Consider the following 20347-nt stretch of genomic DNA (forward strand, 5'->3'; position numbering starts at 1 on the left):
ATCACTCAGTAGCATGGGAGGTGGGCTAGGATTGGGGGAAAGTTTCTGGAAAGGTGGAGGAATAGAGATGCTGAAGGAAATCTCAGACAAAAGTCAATGCTCTCACCCGGGACAACTAATCCCCGTGACTACTCATAAAATTGTCCCTGACAGGAAAAAATAGTGCCTCTATGTAGATACTTCACACACACCAGGGAAAAAAAGTTCCTCAGGTTTGCAAACTGAAGGACACATAAAGAAAACTGAAGGGCTAGTATAATGTCAAGGTTAACATTTTAATTGCATAAAACACGGAGAAAGCCTACGCTTGTCATTTTCACAAGGTTACCTTTCCTGTACAATGTAGGCTTTTATCCAACAACTATATATGAGTTAGTGACATGGCATAGGATGTGACTTACATAAATGGGAGAGCCCACAGTCTTTCTTCTGTATAGCTCCTTCAGAAGACACCATCAGGTAGCCAAGCTGTGGCCTTTTAAGCTTTTCTTAGAAGGTAAGAAATGCATATGTGTGTCATTTTGTAGATGGGAATGCATGGAATCTAATTCTCCTATGTGCTGCCTGGCCTCTTGGTACCCTGAGACACACTGATTTCAAAGAGGGTTTTGCAAGTGGAGTGACAGCTAAGCGGTACAAAATGTAGATCTTTTGGGCAAGGTGATCACATGACAAAAGGCTGCTGTAACCCTTCGAGAAGGCAAAGCTAAGGTTACAGTTGGACCTTCATTCTGAATTGCCAAAATCTAGGGCAATCCAGAGTCTGCAGCTGCACCATGCAAAACTTCACAGTGTTCTACGGTGAGCAGAAAAAGAAAAGGGAAAACATTTGTAAGGGATGGGAAGCCTTTCAGATCCGGGCGTTGGATCAAAATAAGAAGAAAGAATACCCCAAGTTCTAAGGTTGAAGAATAGTCAAAGTAAGTTTTAAACCATTGCACACACTTGGGAAAGTATCTCTTGTGTAAAAGGCACACAGGTTTATGTACAGATGCCTACCTTTTTGTGTCATGTGACTCTAACACAAAGAAGGTTACAATAATAAGACTCATATTTTATTTTCTTACACACCAAAATGAAGATCATCTCTCTTACCCTGGACTGTTTTTAAAATGAGGAAATTGTTATCTATCCATTTGTCCTTTATGAAGCCAATGCTAAATGCCATGTATACAGCATCTGAGTCCTGGCCTCCCACTCAGAAGGAAGGCAGGACCATTGACATTTCACAAAACCAAACAAATTCAAACATAACTCTAGAGTCAATGAAGGAGACAGCTGTATAAGAAAGCCCTTCCCCTCAGAACAGGCTGAAGAGTATAGAGAGCTCTTCACACCCTCACCAGATCCATTTACTTAGTAGTTGTTGCCACAGCAAAAGAGCTGTAGAGAAAAGACCATTTAACTCCATTATTGGAAGCTAAAAAACCAACATAGTGGCCTGATCTGTTTGGCCTCTGATGAAGGCTTAATGAAGATGATGCTGCAATGATAGCTATGCACATGATAAGGCAGGTAAGATAGGAAGGGTTTGTCTTATCCCTATTCCAAGGGAACTTGCTAGGATTCCACAAGAACTCAACCCCTTCCAAGGTAGCACCCAAAGATATAAGCACCTCATACTAAGCCCCATCTACTCCCTGCAAATGTCTATCAGTGCAGTGACACTAAGAACCAAGCTTATAACACATGAAGTTTGGAAGGAGCTACTCAAACCATACCTAAAGCATAACGGGGAGGGTGAAGAAATACAGAACAATGAAGACTTGCCCGCCCATGGTCCAAACTGATCCTTTTCTCTGTCTCCCTACTCAATCTACAAGGTACCCCAGCCTTCATGTGAACCTCTGAAGGTCGCATGATCCTGATAAGGAAAGAAAAGTTCCTGGGGAACTTGCAGAGAAGAGTGGCAACCTAACATTAGATATGAAATAGAACCATGGTTATCCTGTAAAAACAAAATGCATCCAATCTTCCCAAACACCTTTTCAAAATGCCCAATGCTAACATAATCAGTAGGCATTATCACACATTTTGCCATATTAAATAGTGAGTCAATATATACTTATCATTGACTTTTGGTCTCCTTCCATTACAATGGAAACTGCAGAGACATAACCTGTTTTGCCCTGAGTATACAAAATAGTATCTGGCACTTACTAGGTATCTGATAACTAGCTGTTGAACTGATTTGATGATTAATGCATGAATGAGTACTTCTACAGCATTAGAGGAAACAACAATGGGCTGGCTACACATGTGTAGCTAAGGCCGAGGGCAGAAACACAAATGATTATACTTACAGATATAGTCACATGTATGGGTAAGTGAGGCTGCATAGGGCTAGTCATCAAATGAAGGAACAAAGGATAAAAAGTATAATTAAGAATCTAGTCTGGTGCTCACTTCAGCAGCACCTACACTAAAACTTGGAACAATACCATGAAGATTAACAAGGCCCCTGCCCAAGAATAACACACAAATTCAGGAAGCATTCTATATTTTTGAATCATGGACAAGTAACAAGAATTCAAGGGCTCAAGCACACTTCATCTGATTGTAGCTGAGTAATAAAAGCAATGTGCTGATTTTAAAGATGGAATATATTCTGAAACAAAGAAAATCTAAGGAATAAACATTCTCTATAAAGGGAATTGAAAGAGGACATGAAATCACTGAAGAGGATCTAGAATAAAAGCCCTAGAAGGCATTTTAGAAGACTCCAGGACCCACAAAAATACATAAGTAAAAATGATAATATTAAAGAAGATATTAATAGGAAGAAGTAATTAATAAATTAGAAGCATCAACAACAGAATACACACCGCCAGAAATAGAATTAAGGCCACCACATAGCTCACTGTAAGGAAAACAGAGCAAACCCTGTTGGGGGAGGCCGCTCATTTTTTCCTGGCTGCTCAACCCCAAAATAATCACACAGAAACTGTATTATTTAAATCACTGATTGGCCCATTAGCTCTATCTTCCTGTTGGCTCACTCTTACATATTAATTTAATCCATTTCTATTAATCTGTATAACACCACGAGGTCGTGGCCTACCACTAAAGGTTCAGTATGTCTATCTCCAGCAGCGGCTCCATAGCATCTCCCTGACTCTGCCTCCTTTCTCCCAGCATTCCGCCTAGCTTTCCCTGCCTACCTAAGTTCTGCCTTGCTATAGGTCCAAAGCAGTGTCTTTATTTATGAATGATAATCACAGCGCACAGAGGGGACTTCCACATCAAAATTCCATAAATCCCAGCAACTACAACACAACTTGGAATGTAGAGATTGGTGATCCTACACAAAAATAATTGATTTTCAGAAGAGAACAGAAGACAGAAAAATGCCTAGCAGTGAAGAGAGGGTTGAATCCGCTGTAAAACTTATGTTCTTTGGGAAAAATACTGAATGCTTGCTACAAGGCAGGTCCCTAAACTTGAATGTTATCTATCCAGGCAGTTGGGCATTAGAAACAAGTCATTCAGAAAGCACAGATAATGAGTTTGTCTCCAGCGTCTCCACAGAAGCAATTCCAAAACACTTGGTGCAAATTCAACCAAGTTCTGAAAGGCAGAACACTGTGTTTTCCACTAGGTAAGCTGTCACTCAGGCACGAAAGTCACTGCTACAGAAAAATCCAGAGGACCTGTCACTAGGAAAAAATCGACTCTGTGATAGGAAAAGAATACGCCCTACTCAGAGGAAACCCAGCCCTCTTTCCATGATGCCAGAGACCCTACACCCTTCCTTTTCCCCAATCTTTCCTTCTATTCCACACTGCCCTCCTTCTGTCCTGGGTTCTCCAGTCTGTCTGCCTACTGCTTGATATCGCCACCATATTATTGGCCTATCATGATGGTTCAGCTTCTGGGATTCTTACCCCACATCTGAATTTCCTGCCTCTCACCTGATTGGCAATTCAGTCATTTGCTACCCTACCCACAATTCCACAGTCTCCCAAGAGCACCCCCCAGCCCTGCCCGATTTCTCTTCTTGACAATTTTCACCATCTAACGTATTAAATTTTCTTTATGTGTCTTGTTTTTCCTCATCTGTCCCCATCATTTAGACTATAAGTTTCTTAAGGATACAAATTGCTATCTATGTTGTCTCCTTTCTTATTCCCATAACAGCGGCAGGAACATAGCTAGCAATGGAACATTTACTGACTAGATAAACAAGTTAGAGTTCAGCACTGTCTCTTCCAGTCAGCTCTCTGACAGTGTTGTTTGGGAGTGAAGCCCAGATGAAGGGCCATTGCATCATGAGTCTGAACACCAGATCTCATTATGACCAGCTGATGTATCCCCTGCCTTCATGTGAATTGACCCTAATTTTTATTAGAAAGAAAGTAAAGGGCTTTTCCAGTAGAGTGGCAGGAACAGAACTGGGCATTTATAGAGAACAGTTTTCCTGTTTTCCGAGAATTTAATCTCACATTCAAAATCAATGATGAAATCAGTATCCTCAAGAACAGAGGGCCAGGGTCACTGCCTATAAGAACTGAAAAGTTAGGGGATGTTTTCTAGCAGAAATTCCCACCATGTGTGAGAGTCTACACCAGATGTTCATCAAATAATGTATTCCAAAGTGCTCTGCATATCTACAACATGAGTGCTGTGGACATTTCCACTGGAGGACTGAACTATGCTCTGGCCAGCAGGTCCCTAGCTGCTTATGAATGGCCGAGCACCTAGTGGACAGGGGCCTGCATGGCTGGTTGACAAGGTTTGAAGGGTTTTAACACATTCCTAACATGAATCATTCACTGACTATAACTGACCAAGCATATCATCTCTTCTATCTTTTGAAAATTATATTCATTATTAAATATGTTCACTAGGGAATTTCTCCCATCTATACATAGTTCTTGGTTGAAGCAAAATGTTTTCCTTCCCCAGATGGAAGTTAAAAAGCCTATGAGAAGGAACAGAGTTTCTACATTTCTTTTGCACTGTGCATTTTGGCGGGAGGTTAACGGTTTTCCTGGGGAGTTTATAGAAGAAAGACTACTAGCAAATGGGGGAGGGGTTTCCTTTGTTTGTTTTTGTGTTTTGCCTTGGTTTGGTTTTAAGATCCCAGGGATTGAGCATAGATTCTTTAGAATATAGAATACCTAGAATCTTCCTAACTTTTCACACACTGGCCTTTAACCCACTCCGTAGCCCAGGCTGTCTTTGAACTTGCGATGCCCCAGGCTTGTTCTACCAGGTGGTTGAGGTTACAGGCCTACACTACAGGTCTGGATATTTATGATCAGGCTCTAGCTGAGAAGGTATGACATTTACATTAACATTCAATATACGAGGCAAGATTTAAGATACATGGTCATTATATTTCAAAAGTACTTATTTGGCTTTAAAAGGTGGAACCTAAATTAATCAAGGTTTTTTTTTTTTTTAAAGACTCATGAACTAACTTTTAGCAAAGCTATTACAGAGAACTGAGTCTACAAAAAGAAAAGAATTTTCTTTCTCATCTTCATCTTAAGGGCCAGCAGGAAGTCTCCTGAACTTTAAGGATCCAGCTTTAAAAAATATCTCCTATGCCTTCAATCCCAGCACAGAGGCAGAGGCAGGCAGATCTCTGTGAGTTCGAGGCCAGCCTAATCTACAAAGTGAGCTCCAGAACAATCAAAACTACACACAGAGAAACCCTATCTCAAAAAAACTAAAAAACAAACAAAATTCTAAACTGGTCCCAAGGCAAAAAAAAAAAAAAAATCACTTCACAATTTTTCACAAACCTCTATTTCAGCAGTTCAAACAATCTTTAGATTCAAACATTTTAACACAATATAATCTGGAGACATACTAATTTGAAATTTATGTGTTGTGGAAAATATTAAAAGCCCCCTGTTTTCCATAACTAAAACTTCATATTTCTGTAAGAACAGGAGCTATTTTGTGTAGTGTAGAAACAAATTCATCACGGACAGGAGTCTGGAATCTGAGGTCGGGTGTTTGGTGTTTGTTGGGCGTTCACTGGTGTTTTGTAGCATGGTGGCACTCACACTCCACTGTGTACTACTGTGCTAAGAATCAAAGTGACAGCAAAGTCATGTGTCACAGTACAGGTGCGCACGGCTACAAACTTGGTCTCATTGTGCTTGATTTTGAATAAACTTCAGTTTCTGTGTATTCAGAAACTTCTGCCATTATCATTTATTTTTTGCAATCCCCACATCCAATTCCACAGCCCCATAAGTTTAAAAGACGAGTCTAGACAAAGCTTCAAGAGATCACAATAAACCCAACAAGACCCCAAAGCTCTGTGCTGTTGGATCCTACCCTTTACTGTTCCTCAACCTGTCTGTGATGGATTTCTGCTTCCCAGGTTTAGAAAGAAGGACCTGATGCCTGTCCTTTGCTGAGCGGGTGAGCTGTGTATGCATTGCTTTCAGCTTCCTAGGGGGCTTTTGTCACTTTTATTCTGAAAACTGGCTACAACAGTCTTCCCATTTACAAACACTTCCTTAACATTCACAGTGTCAGCCTACCAAGGAGGCTTAGGGAACTTTAGCACCACTTCCTTTGTCCAGTTTGTGACTTCTCACTGATCCCACAGTGTGGCCTGTGATGAGGTTAAGTGTGACACATAGTAGGTAATTCATGAATGATCAATTCTTTTTTTTTTAATTGCTGTTGTGATGTTTATGGGCTAATGACTCTAAAGCTTTAGAAAAATAAGTGTCACTTGTACATAGATACTCCCTGTCCTCCATCATCTCGGCAGAAAGCTTTCCTGTGCTCAAGCCATGCATCAGTGATTCTGCAGCTGGGAGAGCCAAAGGATCCTTCTTTCCTCTTAAAACCGCTCCACCTAACAAACACACATCCCACAAGGCTAATCCACAGTCTCCAGCAGCAGGAACAGAGACTAGTTAGAACCAAAGGGCGAGATATCAAAACTTCTCTTATGCCTCCCTCAAGTTTGAGTGGCCTAGGGGTTCACACAATCTTGCTCTCATGATCTCTATAACACCCACATGTAGTCATTAATCTTTCTAATGTTTTAGGAAAAACATGAGCAATTTGACAAAATAACTTGGACAAGCTTATTTCAACCTTTTGATATCTTGTGAAAATTCCTTCCAGTCAAAGTGAGAGTAGCTGACCGAGGCAAGAATTGAAGTTCTATAACACATTCTACCCTGATAATGTAAACAACAGAAGTAACAGCATTCACAATGGCCAAGGCAATAATTTTAGAAATAGCTTGCTTTGTTCCTCTATAGAATGCGTGTTCAATCTTCCTGTTCCAAACCCAGTACCACTCACATCACTGGGCTTGTGAGTCTGAGTGTATCAAGCTGCTGGTGGTCCTGTGAGCACTGATACACATTAGCACTTAATATCTTATCTTTTTATAACTGCACATGCTAACAAAACATAATTGTGGTCTCCCTGGATAGCCCCACTAGATCTGAGACAGGACAATAAAGCTAGGATCCAGGCAATGTGGCTGAGAAACAGAAACAAGCCTTAGTTCCTATGTAGCACTTGTTGCATGTGAGTGAGCAGCCACAGGTACAGGGTGAGTCACACCTGGAGACACGGAATTTCACATATTTGAAAATCCCTTGTGGTCTTTTTTGTGTAAGACTTTAGACTTGGAAGCACCCTAGTTGGTCTAGAACACAGTTCTCTGTATACTGTTTCATCTGAAAAACTAGATTTGCTAGTTACCTAAACTTGTGGACTATCAAAATACAGTCTGCATCACTTATGAATACATTCCAACAGATGTATCCTTTATGGGGCTTCATTGTTGTGCAAATATATAGAGTGTTCTTCTCCAGACTAACACAGCTACCGTTACAGCACAGTTCTATGAGGCTACAACCATCATGCACTCGATTCATTGTTGTCCCAGGAGTCATTATATAATACATTACTATATATAAGCACTGCTGTAACTGGAGGAAGGTGAACTATTGCTGAAATTATGCCTTTACATGAAACTTCATTTTCTTAACTGCCTAATAGCACACAAGAAAAAACAGAGTGATGCGGACATGTGACTTCTAAACTGTTCATTCTTTTTAAATCTTTGCACTTGAAAATTGAGCAACAAACCCAGAAGGCAATGCACAGGTGTGGCTCAAGATTGCAAAGCTCCCCAATATTTCCCCTGTGAGGGAGGATCCCCTTCCCAGAAAAGGCTCAGGAGCGCTCCTTCCTTCCCTTGAGATAAGCAACATGCTTCAATCCAGAGCAGAAATCTCTCTCATATTCTGCTTCCTCTGAAGCAAGCCATCCTTCATCCAAGAAGGAAACAGATGTTAAAAGTTGTTTTGACAGGCCCTTAAATACGTTGGAGGGAGGACAAAAGCTTTCCAGTGGCTCCCACCGAGTCAGCAGCATGGAAACTGGCTCCCAGTGGGCAGGACTAGAAATAGTTGTTCATGTGACTGGTGCCCATTGGTGATCCATAAAGAGCTGTACACACCAGAGAGACAGGCAGTCCTTCCAGATGGGAATACCTTGTCTTTGATCCTCCAAATTCTCTGGATGCAGTCACAGCTCCTGAAACCTACCATGCTAATCCATGCTGTCTGAACAAATGAAGATATATACACAACTTAATTCCTGTACCAATGACATTTTTCAGCTTTAATAATTTATAGTGAAAAGTTATGACATAATAAATTATAGTAGGGATTGCTTGTGTGTGTTATGTTCAATAAAATAGTTCTTCAGAAAGAAATTTCCACAAGCCTTTTAAATTATTTTACTCATTTAAACATGTATTGTATTTACAAGGATTTTAACATTAGATGTAGAACTGTCTCTAGAATTCTAAGCCAATAAGAGCCTCCTCTTGGGTTAAGTGTTTATTGGTTTGAGATACCCAAACTGTAGCAGTAAACACCGCTACCTTTCCCTTTGAACAAAGCATTTAAAGTCTCTGGTTCTCATTTCCTTTACTTGCCAAGGCTGAGGTTGGGGTTTGATGCAATCCAAGGACTATGCCAAGTCTGGGTCTTACACATTCACAGAATGTGAGCAAAAGCCAAAGGTACCCTCTTTTTGGGGGAGGGGTGAGTGGGCTGCTGCTTCTTCTTCTTCCTCTTTCTCTTCCTCTTCCTCTTTCTCTTCCTCTTCCTCTTCCTCTTCCTCTTCCTCTTCCTCTTCTTCTTCTTCTTCTTCTTCTTCTTCTTCTTCTTCTTGAGACCGGTCTTCTCTGTATAACAGTCCTGGCTGCTGTAGAACTATCTCTGTAGGCCAGGTTGACCTCAGTCTCAGAGATTTACCTGTCTCTACCTCCCAAGTGCTGGGATTAAAGGCATGAGCCACCACTGCCCAGCTTGGATGGACCTTTTGAAGATCATCTTTTTCAGGAAACTTTTCTTTCTAGGCATAATATTCTCTCTCTCTCTCTCTCTCTCTCTCTCTCTCTCTCCTTTCCTTTTCTTCCTTCTCCAAACCCCACTTTCTGATGCTAACTCTATTATTGCCCTATGTTTGTAATACCACCAAATACAGAAATGCATGACCACATATGCCAGTGATTTACTGACTACATGCATAAATTATTGTATTTTTAATGGCAAGAAATATTCACAGTTTCTTGTGGTATCCTGGGTGCCAAGCCCAGTGCCTAGAAAGCTCAGACAGTACTTTAAGCATGAATTGATGGCCCCTACACCAAAATATTGCTTAAAGGAATCCTTTTATCATTCTACTTTCTGTCTATGTAATAAAGCCTGTGTGAGTAGATCCCTTTAACTAGGCTCTTTATAAAGACCCTACGTGATTGTTCTGCCCTGAGCCTTGATAGACCGAGATATATGGTCACTAAATATATATTTCACACTGAATGAATGATTGCAAAGAAGAAAAAACTCAGTCCTTTCTCTGGCAAAGGATTTGGGCTCAGTGGGCAAAATGAGGAAAAGAAGAGAGAAAAGGATGGTGCCCATTGGCCAGCAGTTCTTATGTTCTGCTGCAAAAAAACACACCTGTCCTTTCAGAAAGAACAAATCAAGGCTTAGATCCTCCAAGGCTTTGTGTCCAAATACTGACCTCATGTTAAATTGACTCAATTGGGCTGCCTTTTCTTCTTCCCCCATGACAGCTCAGGGATGCTCCAGAACCTCCTGGGTCACTCCTACTGCGGACACTGCTCCATGCTGGAGAGTGGGATGCACATACGCAGGTGGTCATCAATATCCATCAATATCCCACCTCGATGCAGCATTTCAGTTCCCCTTTCCACATCCCACTTCCCCCTGCCAGGGGCAAAGATTCTGCCAACTTCCTTTCTTGAGCCTCACCTAAGTTTCATTTCGCCCTTTCTCATCATTTATACCGAGCCTTCAGAGGAAAAAGAAAAGCGAGAGGCACAGCTGCCTTTATGTTCACTGGCCTTGAGGATTTAATAGTTGTTGGGTTTATTTCTGAAAGATACTCTTGTGGGGAAATTTTGAAGCCTGTTGATCATGACCTCTCAGGTACAGATCTCCCGGGGCCATTGATGTGCTACCTCTAAGATCACTCCTGACTGCGTGGGACTCTCTAGTGCTAGTTCTGAGACCGTCCACACTATTGCTGTTTCACCTCCATGGCCCACATCTGCTCTGGTGGAAACTGAAAACTTCAGTGCTGCAATACCATGCCTTACATTCGCTGTGTGCTATGTGGGAGTAGAAGAGGCTGCCTAGAAGGATTAGATGAGTTCTAAGACTTGTAGATGGACCCAACTTGCCTTCATTTTAACTTTTCGGCACAACAATGATGAGAAAGCAATATACATTCAGCAGAACCATTCCTTACGTTCTGAATTTGGATCTTTGCACTGGGCTAGCAATATGCAATGCAATCCTTGACAGGCTGGGCAGATTGAGCCACTCTCCTGATATAGCAGTAACAACCATGTTTCAGCCCATAATAAAGCTAAAATAAAGACCCATAAGTGTCCTGAGAATATTTGAGGTAGACATAATAGGTTAGGCATATTAGATGAATTTTGACAAGGTGCTTTCAATTCACAATGGGTGTATTGGGAACTTCATTATAAATCTAGTAGCATCTATATAGGATTATAATAGAGGAAAACAGCAGGGGAGAGAGGAGGGAGTGAAGGAGTTGGAGAGGCCATTTTAGAAACTGAAGTGAATCGTGAGCAAGTCAAGCATGGTCCAGGCATGATGGTGCATTCCCATAATCCCAAAGTTTAAGAGGCAGAGATAGGGCCATACAGAACTGGAGATTAACCTGAGTTTAACAAGGCACCATTTCAAAATGTGAACAGAAAGCCATATGCAGGTAGTTCAACTGAAAGGTGAGATTGGAGTGCAGTTTTGAAGGATTTTTATGTGAAGAGGAGTGGAGAAAGAATGAAAATAATTATCTAAGAAGAAATAGTATGCCGGGCGGTGGTGGCGCACGCCTTTAATCCCAGCACTCGGGAGGCAGAGGCAGGCGGATCTCTGTGAGCTCGAGGCCAGCCTGGTCTACAGAGTGAGTTCCAGGACAGGCTTCAAAGCTACAGAGAAACCCTGTCTCAAAAAACAAAAGCCAAAAAAAAAAAGACAAAGGCAAAATAGCATTAGCACATCATAGGGCATTATAACTGGCATTTATGTCTGTTTTCCCAGAAAGAATATGAATGCAGTACACATGAGTAGAATCAGAGTTTAATACAAATTTATGTTTACTTTGCTGCAAATTTTCTGGCAAGTGGTCTAATTTATTCCTTTTATTACTTGACATTTTCATACACGGATGTACTGAGTTTGAAGTATTTTCACACCTTACTGCATTTTTTCATGCCCCTTTCCACCGATTCCAAGGAAACTCTTTTCCTTCCCAACCATCCCCCTCCTACCTCGAAGTCTTTTGGATCATGTACCCACAGGGAGGGATGGGCCTTCATTAGTCCCTCTGCCGTGAGTGATAGCTGCAGTAGCAGTGAATGCCTGAGTGTGATGTCCATAAGACATCATTTCACAGCATTTCTCCCCAAACCCTGGCTCTTACAAAGTTTCCACTCCTCTTCCACTGTGTTCCTCGAGCCTTGCAGGGAAGGCTACAGATGTTTCCTTCTTGGAACTGAGCACTCCATGGGCGGTTACTCACCACACTTTGACCTATTTGTTGTAAATCTCTGTATTAACTACTGCCAACTACTAAAGGAAGCTTCAGTGGTGAGAGGTGAGAGCTGCACTAACTTATTTTATAGTAAAAAGCGAATACGGGCTTATGCGAAGAAGCGATGAGATCGGAAGAGAGGTAGAGAAAGAGGAAAAGACATGGAGAGGGAGGTAAGGGATGAAGAGTGGGAGAGGAAAAGAACAAGGAGCTCTTACTTCATTCCAGGCAACGAAGGGTGAGACACTTCATGGAGTAACTCAGATCCTTACTTCCTTTAAACAATGTGCAGTGACCAGCTTGGGATTGGTATTTAATGATTTAAATCATATAGAAAGAAACCCTCCACAGTGTTACCAGCACTGTCTGTGAATCCATGCCTATCTGCCTAAAGGTGCCACCCAGTTTCACTTACGAACAGAACACACTTGAGTAATGGTGGGAAGTAGAACATGGCTATGATTGGGAGAAGGAGTTGACATGTGGGCCCCACACCCACAAGTAAGTCTGTCCCTATACCAGGGCAACGTATTTGTTATGCCTGGTTAACATCCACATACTGGAAGCCAGGACAATCTAAAAACTTCACCTTCAAAACAAACATCCTTAGTCTGTCTGCTCTGTTATATGCCTCTGCTAACTGGGTAGAATTCAGGTGCTCATGGTTAGAATTACACTTTCCATTTTTCTACTGTTATGATTTGTTCTAGTCATCTGAAATACTTTTCTGTATAACCAGATAACCTTTAAGGACTTTCTAAGCTTTTCATTCCCTCTTTGAACATACTTTAAAACTATTTTTATTAGTTCTTTGAGAAGTTCATACAATATGCTTTAATCAGACTCATGCTCCCCCCAGCAACTTCTCCTAGACCTACCTCCTTCCCTTCCCACCCCATTTTATATCTTCACCACCTCCATCAGGGCCAATTTGTGCTGCCCAAATATTCGTGAATGTGTGGCTCTGTTAGAAGCAGAGGGCCTGCTTGTTCGTCCTGGCCGCCTGGCTAGCTTAGCCCCCAAATAACCACACAGAATAAATTACTGCTTAGCCCGTTAGTTCTAGTGTCTTACTGGCTAATTCTTACATCTTAATTTAACCTATTTCTATTAATCTGTGCATCATCTTGTGGCAGGCAAAATTCAGCATGTCTGTCTCTAGTGGCTCCATGCCATCTCTCTGACTCTGCCTTCTTCCTCCCAGAATTCAGTTCTGTCTTCTCTGCCTACCTAAATTCTGCCCTATTAGACCAAGGCAGTCTTTTTATTCATTAACCAATACAAGCAACACATAGAAAGAAGGACCTTCTACATCATGGCTCTTCACTGAAGTGTGATCAACCTACCAGTTTTTCAAATCCTAAATACTTAGATCCTCATTAACATCCTTGAACAACTTGCTACTTAGAAACGAATTATTCTACAGCATTTGTAGAACATGGCTTCAGATGTGTTTTGGACACTGCCTTGGTCCACAAAGTTATTAAAGAATGAACGCAGAACTTGAATTTATATGTAAAAAGAAGTCTACAACATTCTCTAGAACCAGTAGTCACTCCTTATATAGTAGGCGTTTGGTCTCCTATAAGATTTATCAGTGCTCTCCTTAATCCCTCTTTTGTGACTAGATATGAAGAACAAACTAAAGCTAACAAGTAACCAGTCACATTGCAGCTTTCAACAATGATCATATCCCATTATTTAGTGAATATATACTGTAGGAAGATATTGGAGCAGAAAAAGCAGCAAGCAATAAGAGAATCACGTATTATTATAATATGCAAAATAAACTTGGTGTCCCCTCATGGAAGTCAGAAAGGAGCATTTCCCCAAGATGACAGTTGTCACTCAGCTCCAGTCCCTCCCACAAAGCTAGATTGCCATACCTTCTGGGTAGTTTTAAAGAAAAATAGATAATATGTGTATTATGGAGGATTTCCTGGTTTGATTTTTCAGAACTATCAACAGATTCAAACTGTTTCAAAGTCCTGTTTTTTTAAAGTGTGAGAGTGGGGTGTCCCTGCCTACTGGCTGAGCGCAGCCAAGCCCCTCAGGTACTACAGTTGAACTAAAAACGAAGGTTTTCATAATGGCTAGTGTCTAAAAGGGGATTTGGAACCAGAATGGATCTGGTCCCTAGTAATTCTTCGCCATGGGAACTAGCTCATACACAATGATATGAGCCAGGCGTGGTGGTATAGTTTGGAATTCTAGCACTTAGAAACAAAAGTACCATGAGATCAGTATCATTAGCATGATTCTGTCTCAAAGCCAGGATAATAACATTTATACACATGCAAATTGTGTATGTGTGTGTGTGTGTGTGTGTGTGTGTGTGTGAGAGAGAGAGAGAGAGAGAGAGAGAGAGAGAGAGAGATAGAGAGAGAGATAGAGAGATCACATTTGTGTTTTAGAAATTCTCGACAGAGAAAAAGATAGATTAATTGGTTAAGTAGGGTATCAGTTTAGTTACAGGCTCTTGCAGTGATTCACACACAAGGTGTAATGAGATCAAACTAAAGGAAATAAAAACAAAAGGAATGCAATAAATATGTAAACTCTCCAAGGAGCCCTTATAGAGGTCATGAATGTTGGTCACATTTTCTCAGGCTCCTCCCTCTCTGGGAGTTGATTATACTTCCTGGTGTTTGCCAATGCCAATGAATGATGAGAGAAAGTGGTAGGGTTTACAGCAAAGCTAGGATATTTAATTCCCACCCTCAAAGATTCTCTTTCTTGTTGCCATTATCCTGGTAATGTCAGGACAGTGATTGCTTTTCGGAAGTGTCTGTGATGAACTTAGACCCATCTCCTCTGATGTAAAGAAATGAGCTTGTTAGGCTCCAATCCTGCAAGTTTACAAGCAATGTTTCTACAGTGAATTCTAACACACCCAAGCATGATTGTTACTACACTGACTCTTTACCCAATCAGAGAAGGATTGTTTCTATAGTGAATCCTAACCTGTCCAAGGAAGATTGTTACTACAGTGTAGCTTTAACTCACACAAAGAAGGGGTATTACTACAATGAACCCTACCCTATCCAAAGAAGGGTTATTACCACAGTGAATCCTAGCCTGATCGAAGAAGATTCCGTGCTACAGTGTATCTTGACCCAACCAGAGGATTGGTACTACAGTGTATTCTAACCCGCCCCAAGAGAAATCACTACTACAGTGTAACCTAGCATGTCCTGTCCAGCACAATTGTCTTGACCTCTTTTTTTCAATAGTGCACCGAAGACAAAGTAAATATACTACTGCTTTACTTCCTGTATTCAAGATAAGACAGCTTGACAAGATCTGTGAGTTCTGCACTACTTTACAGCAGCTATTGTTCTTTTAGCGATTTTCCTAAGATTCTTTTCCTGACGACCTGTGTTCCTAGATAATTTTACTGTTAGTGTATTTCATTAAAACTATGAGTTGTCATCTTTTGAACTTAATATATCTTTTATATATATATATATATATATATATATATATAACCTTTTAAAATGAATTATCTGAACTTTGTGGTTAATACATCAGTACAAATTAAGAAAATTATAAATGCATCCTATTCATTGGCCCACTAAAGAATTAAAATGCAAAAGATATGAGAAAAGAAAATAAGAATAAGAGTAACTTTTACTATTTTATTTAACCAGCATTTGCCATCCATAGTCATTTTTGCAATGTTTCTTTTTAAAATTCTAGACAAGTTTAACAAAGGAGCATTCTTATAGCTAAAAATTAAAAATAGATATAACTTCAGGGAAGTATCATTGTTTATTGTGAAAGTCATGCAGAGGTAGGGTGCCCATGGCTCTAGACTCAGGTCTCAGACTTTTCATCTGTGAGAGGAAGTACGCCCTGCCTTGTGTTTGAACAACAACGATAACCAGTGCAGGAATCCAGTGAAGTGAGACCTGTAAAGCTTTTGGCAAACCTAAAACTGTTGTAAAGGAACAAAACTGAACTGCCTGTTGAGGAGGTTCAGGCCAGACTAGATCAGGAACGCTCCTAAAGACAGCCAGGGAAATAAAAGAGAACATGGTCAGATTCTTGGGAAGAAATCTCAGACAGTACACGCATGCTTCCAGGGCCTTCTAAAGGAATCAGCCACCACATCTTCGTCACTTAACTTTTTTTTAAATCTGAACTGACAGATCGCTGGAGAATAACTGTAGGGAATAAGCCCCACACTGGCAGAGGGGATGGATGAAATCAACCATGAAAATAGGCACTGGCCCATGTGTCTATGGCTAGAAGAAATGGGAGTGAACGGGGAGTGCTGTGTTAAATCCAGGCACAGCTGCCATTGAATTGCTCCTAATATTTCCTCCTGCAAATCTCCATGTGAAATGAAAAGTGAATGTTGGTGCTTCGAAAGTCAGGGTTCAGCTTGCCCGTCCTTGTCCATTTGAAGAATCCTACAAGTTACTGTTTGATCAGCATAGAAACACAGAACATTTCTTCCTTTTCATTGATCCCTAATCTCATTTAGCAAATATGGATTCTATTGCACCTTAATGAAAGTAAAATTTTCCCTAGAAAATTCATGTTTAATAAGCATTAGCTTCAATTTAAGGAAAAAATTGACAGCTGACAAAAGGTAGCTTGGCTTCCTAAGAAGAAACTGCCAGAGATCTAGACAGCTATTCTTCACGATGGTGGCCCTGTGTTCCATGAACTCCCCATTTCACACACAAATGTGCTCTCTGTACTAAACTAACACAGTATCAAGACAGACAGAACATAGTCACAGCAATGCCCGGTGAATCTCCATCAAACAACTTGGTTATGCCCACAGTGGGAGGGAGGAATCATCCCCCGGGACAATCCCTATAAGATTCTTCACCAAGTCTCTGCAAACTACAAGAGAAGGATCTCAGAAACTGTGGATTAAAATTCTCAGGTGGGTAAACATAACCTCATCTTCAGAGCAAATGGATTTCAAGTAGAGAATCAAGTTTCCACATATAGTCCTTGCAGGGTTATGCAAACATTGGTCGAGCAAATCAAGAAACACATAGGATCTGTCCACGGGAACTCAATTTCCAATGCCTGTTAAAATTCTTAGAGTTACGATGTGCCATTGCATCAAGACCAGAAGAGGACTTTCAAAACTTGATGGGGACCAGCAGAAGAGAAGTTTTTACAGCTTCCCTTTCATCAAGAAGATCTTACATTTATTAATAGAACTTAATCTCCTTGCCTTAATCATGTTATTAATCCCATGAGGAAATTATTCAGGGTAGGCTTTGTTTCTTTAACATTGGCTGGCACTCTATAAGAATGTAAGCAGAAATCCCAAGGACTGGGAAGAGTGGGAACATGGGAGAGAACTCCGTAGTGCAATGATGTTGTAGATTGACAGGCTTGTTTAGCTAAGTGAGGGGAAAGAATTTCACTTTGGGGTGCTCACATACACATTAAAAATCTTGATTCTTTTCCAGATGGCTTTTACAATTTCTTTAGAGGAGAGTCTTTCCATTACTTTTCTGATATTTTAGGTCTAGCTTTGATCCATTCTGCTGAACAAGGTAGTGAGGAGGTTAACTGTTCTATAAGGAGACCTCAGCAAACTCCTAAATTCAGAGTCAGCTTTTCTGACACCATTGGACAGGTGCTGCCCCTTCGTTCTGTTTTCCCTGTCACCTGTCCCTCTTAGTGGTGAATCTGACATGTCTCAAAATCCATACTTCCTAACTGCACTTCAATAAGAATGCACCCCAAAAACCTCAATAAAGGCAGGAGAGACTAGTGAGTTGACTTGTAATAAAATAATAATTTTAGAAAAGCACGAGAGAGCACCCCACTTCCAGGAGTCTGTTTTCCTCTCTTCCTAGCCCATCACACTTCTTTTTCCTTTAGAGCAAGTTGTGTGCATGAAATATTCTTAAAGATCCTAAGAAGATGGCTTACACGAGGAAGAGGCTTCGGTTGAAGGTCAAGGGAGGAGCAGGCTGCACACACTTCTTGTACATCAGTAAAGCTGCTGGGATTCCCAGAGGCGACATCTTCTGCTCCCCTGGGAACGTGCTTTAGAATGCAGATTTTGTACCATTCTGAATGTCCTTCCTAACAAGCTCCCCTGGTAATTCTGGCCCAAAGCCTGCAATGGGTTGCTGGGGGTGGTGGAAGCCATCAAGCTGAGACAGGCTTGGCTAGCTCAAACTAGTGATGGAAGTTTGTATAGAACTTTCAGGGAAGAATTTTTCTGTTTAACCTAGACATCTCAATCAGTATGTAGATCTCTCCCACAAATGCAAAGGATAATAAAAGGGTAAGGGCCTCTGCAGCCATATTTTGGAATTAACTCCTGATGGACTTGGCCGGGCATCCATCATCTCTAAGGTAGTAGTGATGTTTCTTGTTTCTGTCACCAAGAACAAAGCAGATTTACAAGCAAGTCTTCACCTTCTGTAAATTTTCAAAATCCTGTACCTAACTATCTATACTTTTCCATCTAATTTGAAAAATTTTTGTCTACTAATGCAAGTTGGACTTGTCCTCAGTGTGGGCACCAGAAATGGTGGTTTCCTTGCATGCTTGGTTCAGCCTCATTGGATGTTATTTCCTAAGGTCTATGTGAACAGATGTTTAATTTACTAAGTCAGATTCTTCCTGTTAAATCATACTAGATCTTTTCTAATTACGGTGAAGTGTGTAAAATTAGCCATTTTATTCACCTTAAGCTTAGAGCCCAGCAGCAGTAGGCACCTTTACCATTATCTAGATCTAGAACTGTTTCATCATCCCCAGCAGAAACTCCATAGCCATGAGCAGTGGCTCTCCCTTCCTCCCACCCCAGACCCAGTGTCCACCCCTCTGCTTCTGTCTGTTTGCATTTATCCCTCCTGCCTACTTCTACTAGTGAACCCATGCTATGGTTCCCGTGATGGCTCCTTTCATTTACCATATTTCAAGGTTGCTCATTTTTATTTTCTTAACTCTATTTCCCTCCCTTCATGATGGGGTAAGGGTGGGTTTGGAGAATCATTACTCACCTTGTTCTTGGGGGGATACTTGGCCACTTTTAAAAAGGCTTGCCTGCTTCTTTCCTCCTCAGCTTGGGTTCTCTCCCTCTGGGTGCTCTCTCTCCCTCTATGTACATTTCTTTCTTTATAGTAGAAAATATTTATAATAGAACAAATAAATACATTTCTCAGATCATAAGCCAATAATTCATCGCATACATTAGCACAGAACAAAGGCTGCCATTTGTTCTATCGGTGCACATGCGCTGATCCAGCCACTAAATACTGTCACCGTCACTTCTGGACAAACCTGTAAGACAGCTTGTCCCCTGATAACAGGACGTGGTTGGCCTTGCTTGGCACTGCCTCTTCCATTACAGAATAACCAGCACATAGTAAGGACTCAGCAACTATGTGTTGAGTAAGTGAATGCATATAATGATGTAAAATAGAGGAATAATAAGTTACCAGGTGAGCCATAGCAGGATTCCTGCCCTGCAGTCCTCTAACAATACACAGAGGGCTGAGTAATGACCCCGCATAGCCTCCGATTTGAGCACTGTTCTAACAGAGGAGAGTAACTGATAACAAGCATGAGGGTGCTATCCAGCATGCGTGTGCAAAGATGGTGCAATGGCTTTTCTTTGTTTTTGCCTGCTCGATTGAGATGGGGAAGAGAAAGAGACAGAGATTTGGTATTAAAACTCAAATCTGTTCTTTCCCCTCCACAAGTAGCCAAGGAATTTAAGCTGAGAGATAAAGAAAAAGAGAGAGCTGGTAGATTATAGCCAGAGCTCAGTGGAATAGTCAGACACAGGTATATGGAACCAGATAGAACTGGGCATAGCTTGTGTCTTTGCCAGGATTCTCTAGAAGCCCAGAACTCATAGGATGAATTTCTATCTTTAAATGACTTTTTTAGATGGCTTACACGTTGTAAGCAGATAAGGAAAATGTACAAATACACAATGTTTTGTGTTTTGTTAATCTATAAGGAAAAATGAAATTATGAAATTTGCAGGGAACGAATAGAACTGGAAATATAAATATATTGACCTAAGTAAACCCACTCAGAAAGAGAAATGCAGTGTGTTTTCTCTGATATGCAGATCCTAGCTCCAACCCTTTAATGTCTGTACATCCCTCAGAGGCCCTTGGAATCCCAAGAAACTAAAGGCGGGAGAGTTGCGGAGGGCTTGGTTTAAGGCAAGACAGTACCACATTGAAGGAGAGTGGGATTCAGCAGATGGGCGTGTTTTCATTTCTCCAGGATCTCACGGACT

General features: G+C 41.0%; 1 protein-coding gene and 1 non-coding gene across 3 annotated transcripts in view; both read left to right on the forward strand.

Moving 5' to 3' along the window:
- The window catches only part of Pou6f2 (POU class 6 homeobox 2), a 361642-nt gene that overhangs the window by 225031 nt on the left and 116264 nt on the right, over positions 1 to 20347 (forward strand). The window lies entirely within an intron of this gene.
- Positions 2399 to 2506, forward strand: LOC142849163 (U6 spliceosomal RNA). The gene has a single exon (XR_012910556.1). It is a non-coding gene; the product is annotated as a U6 spliceosomal RNA (small nuclear RNA).

Source organism: Microtus pennsylvanicus, chromosome 4, assembly GCF_037038515.1.
Source record: "Microtus pennsylvanicus isolate mMicPen1 chromosome 4, mMicPen1.hap1, whole genome shotgun sequence".
Lineage (NCBI taxonomy): Eukaryota > Metazoa > Chordata > Mammalia > Rodentia > Cricetidae > Microtus > Microtus pennsylvanicus.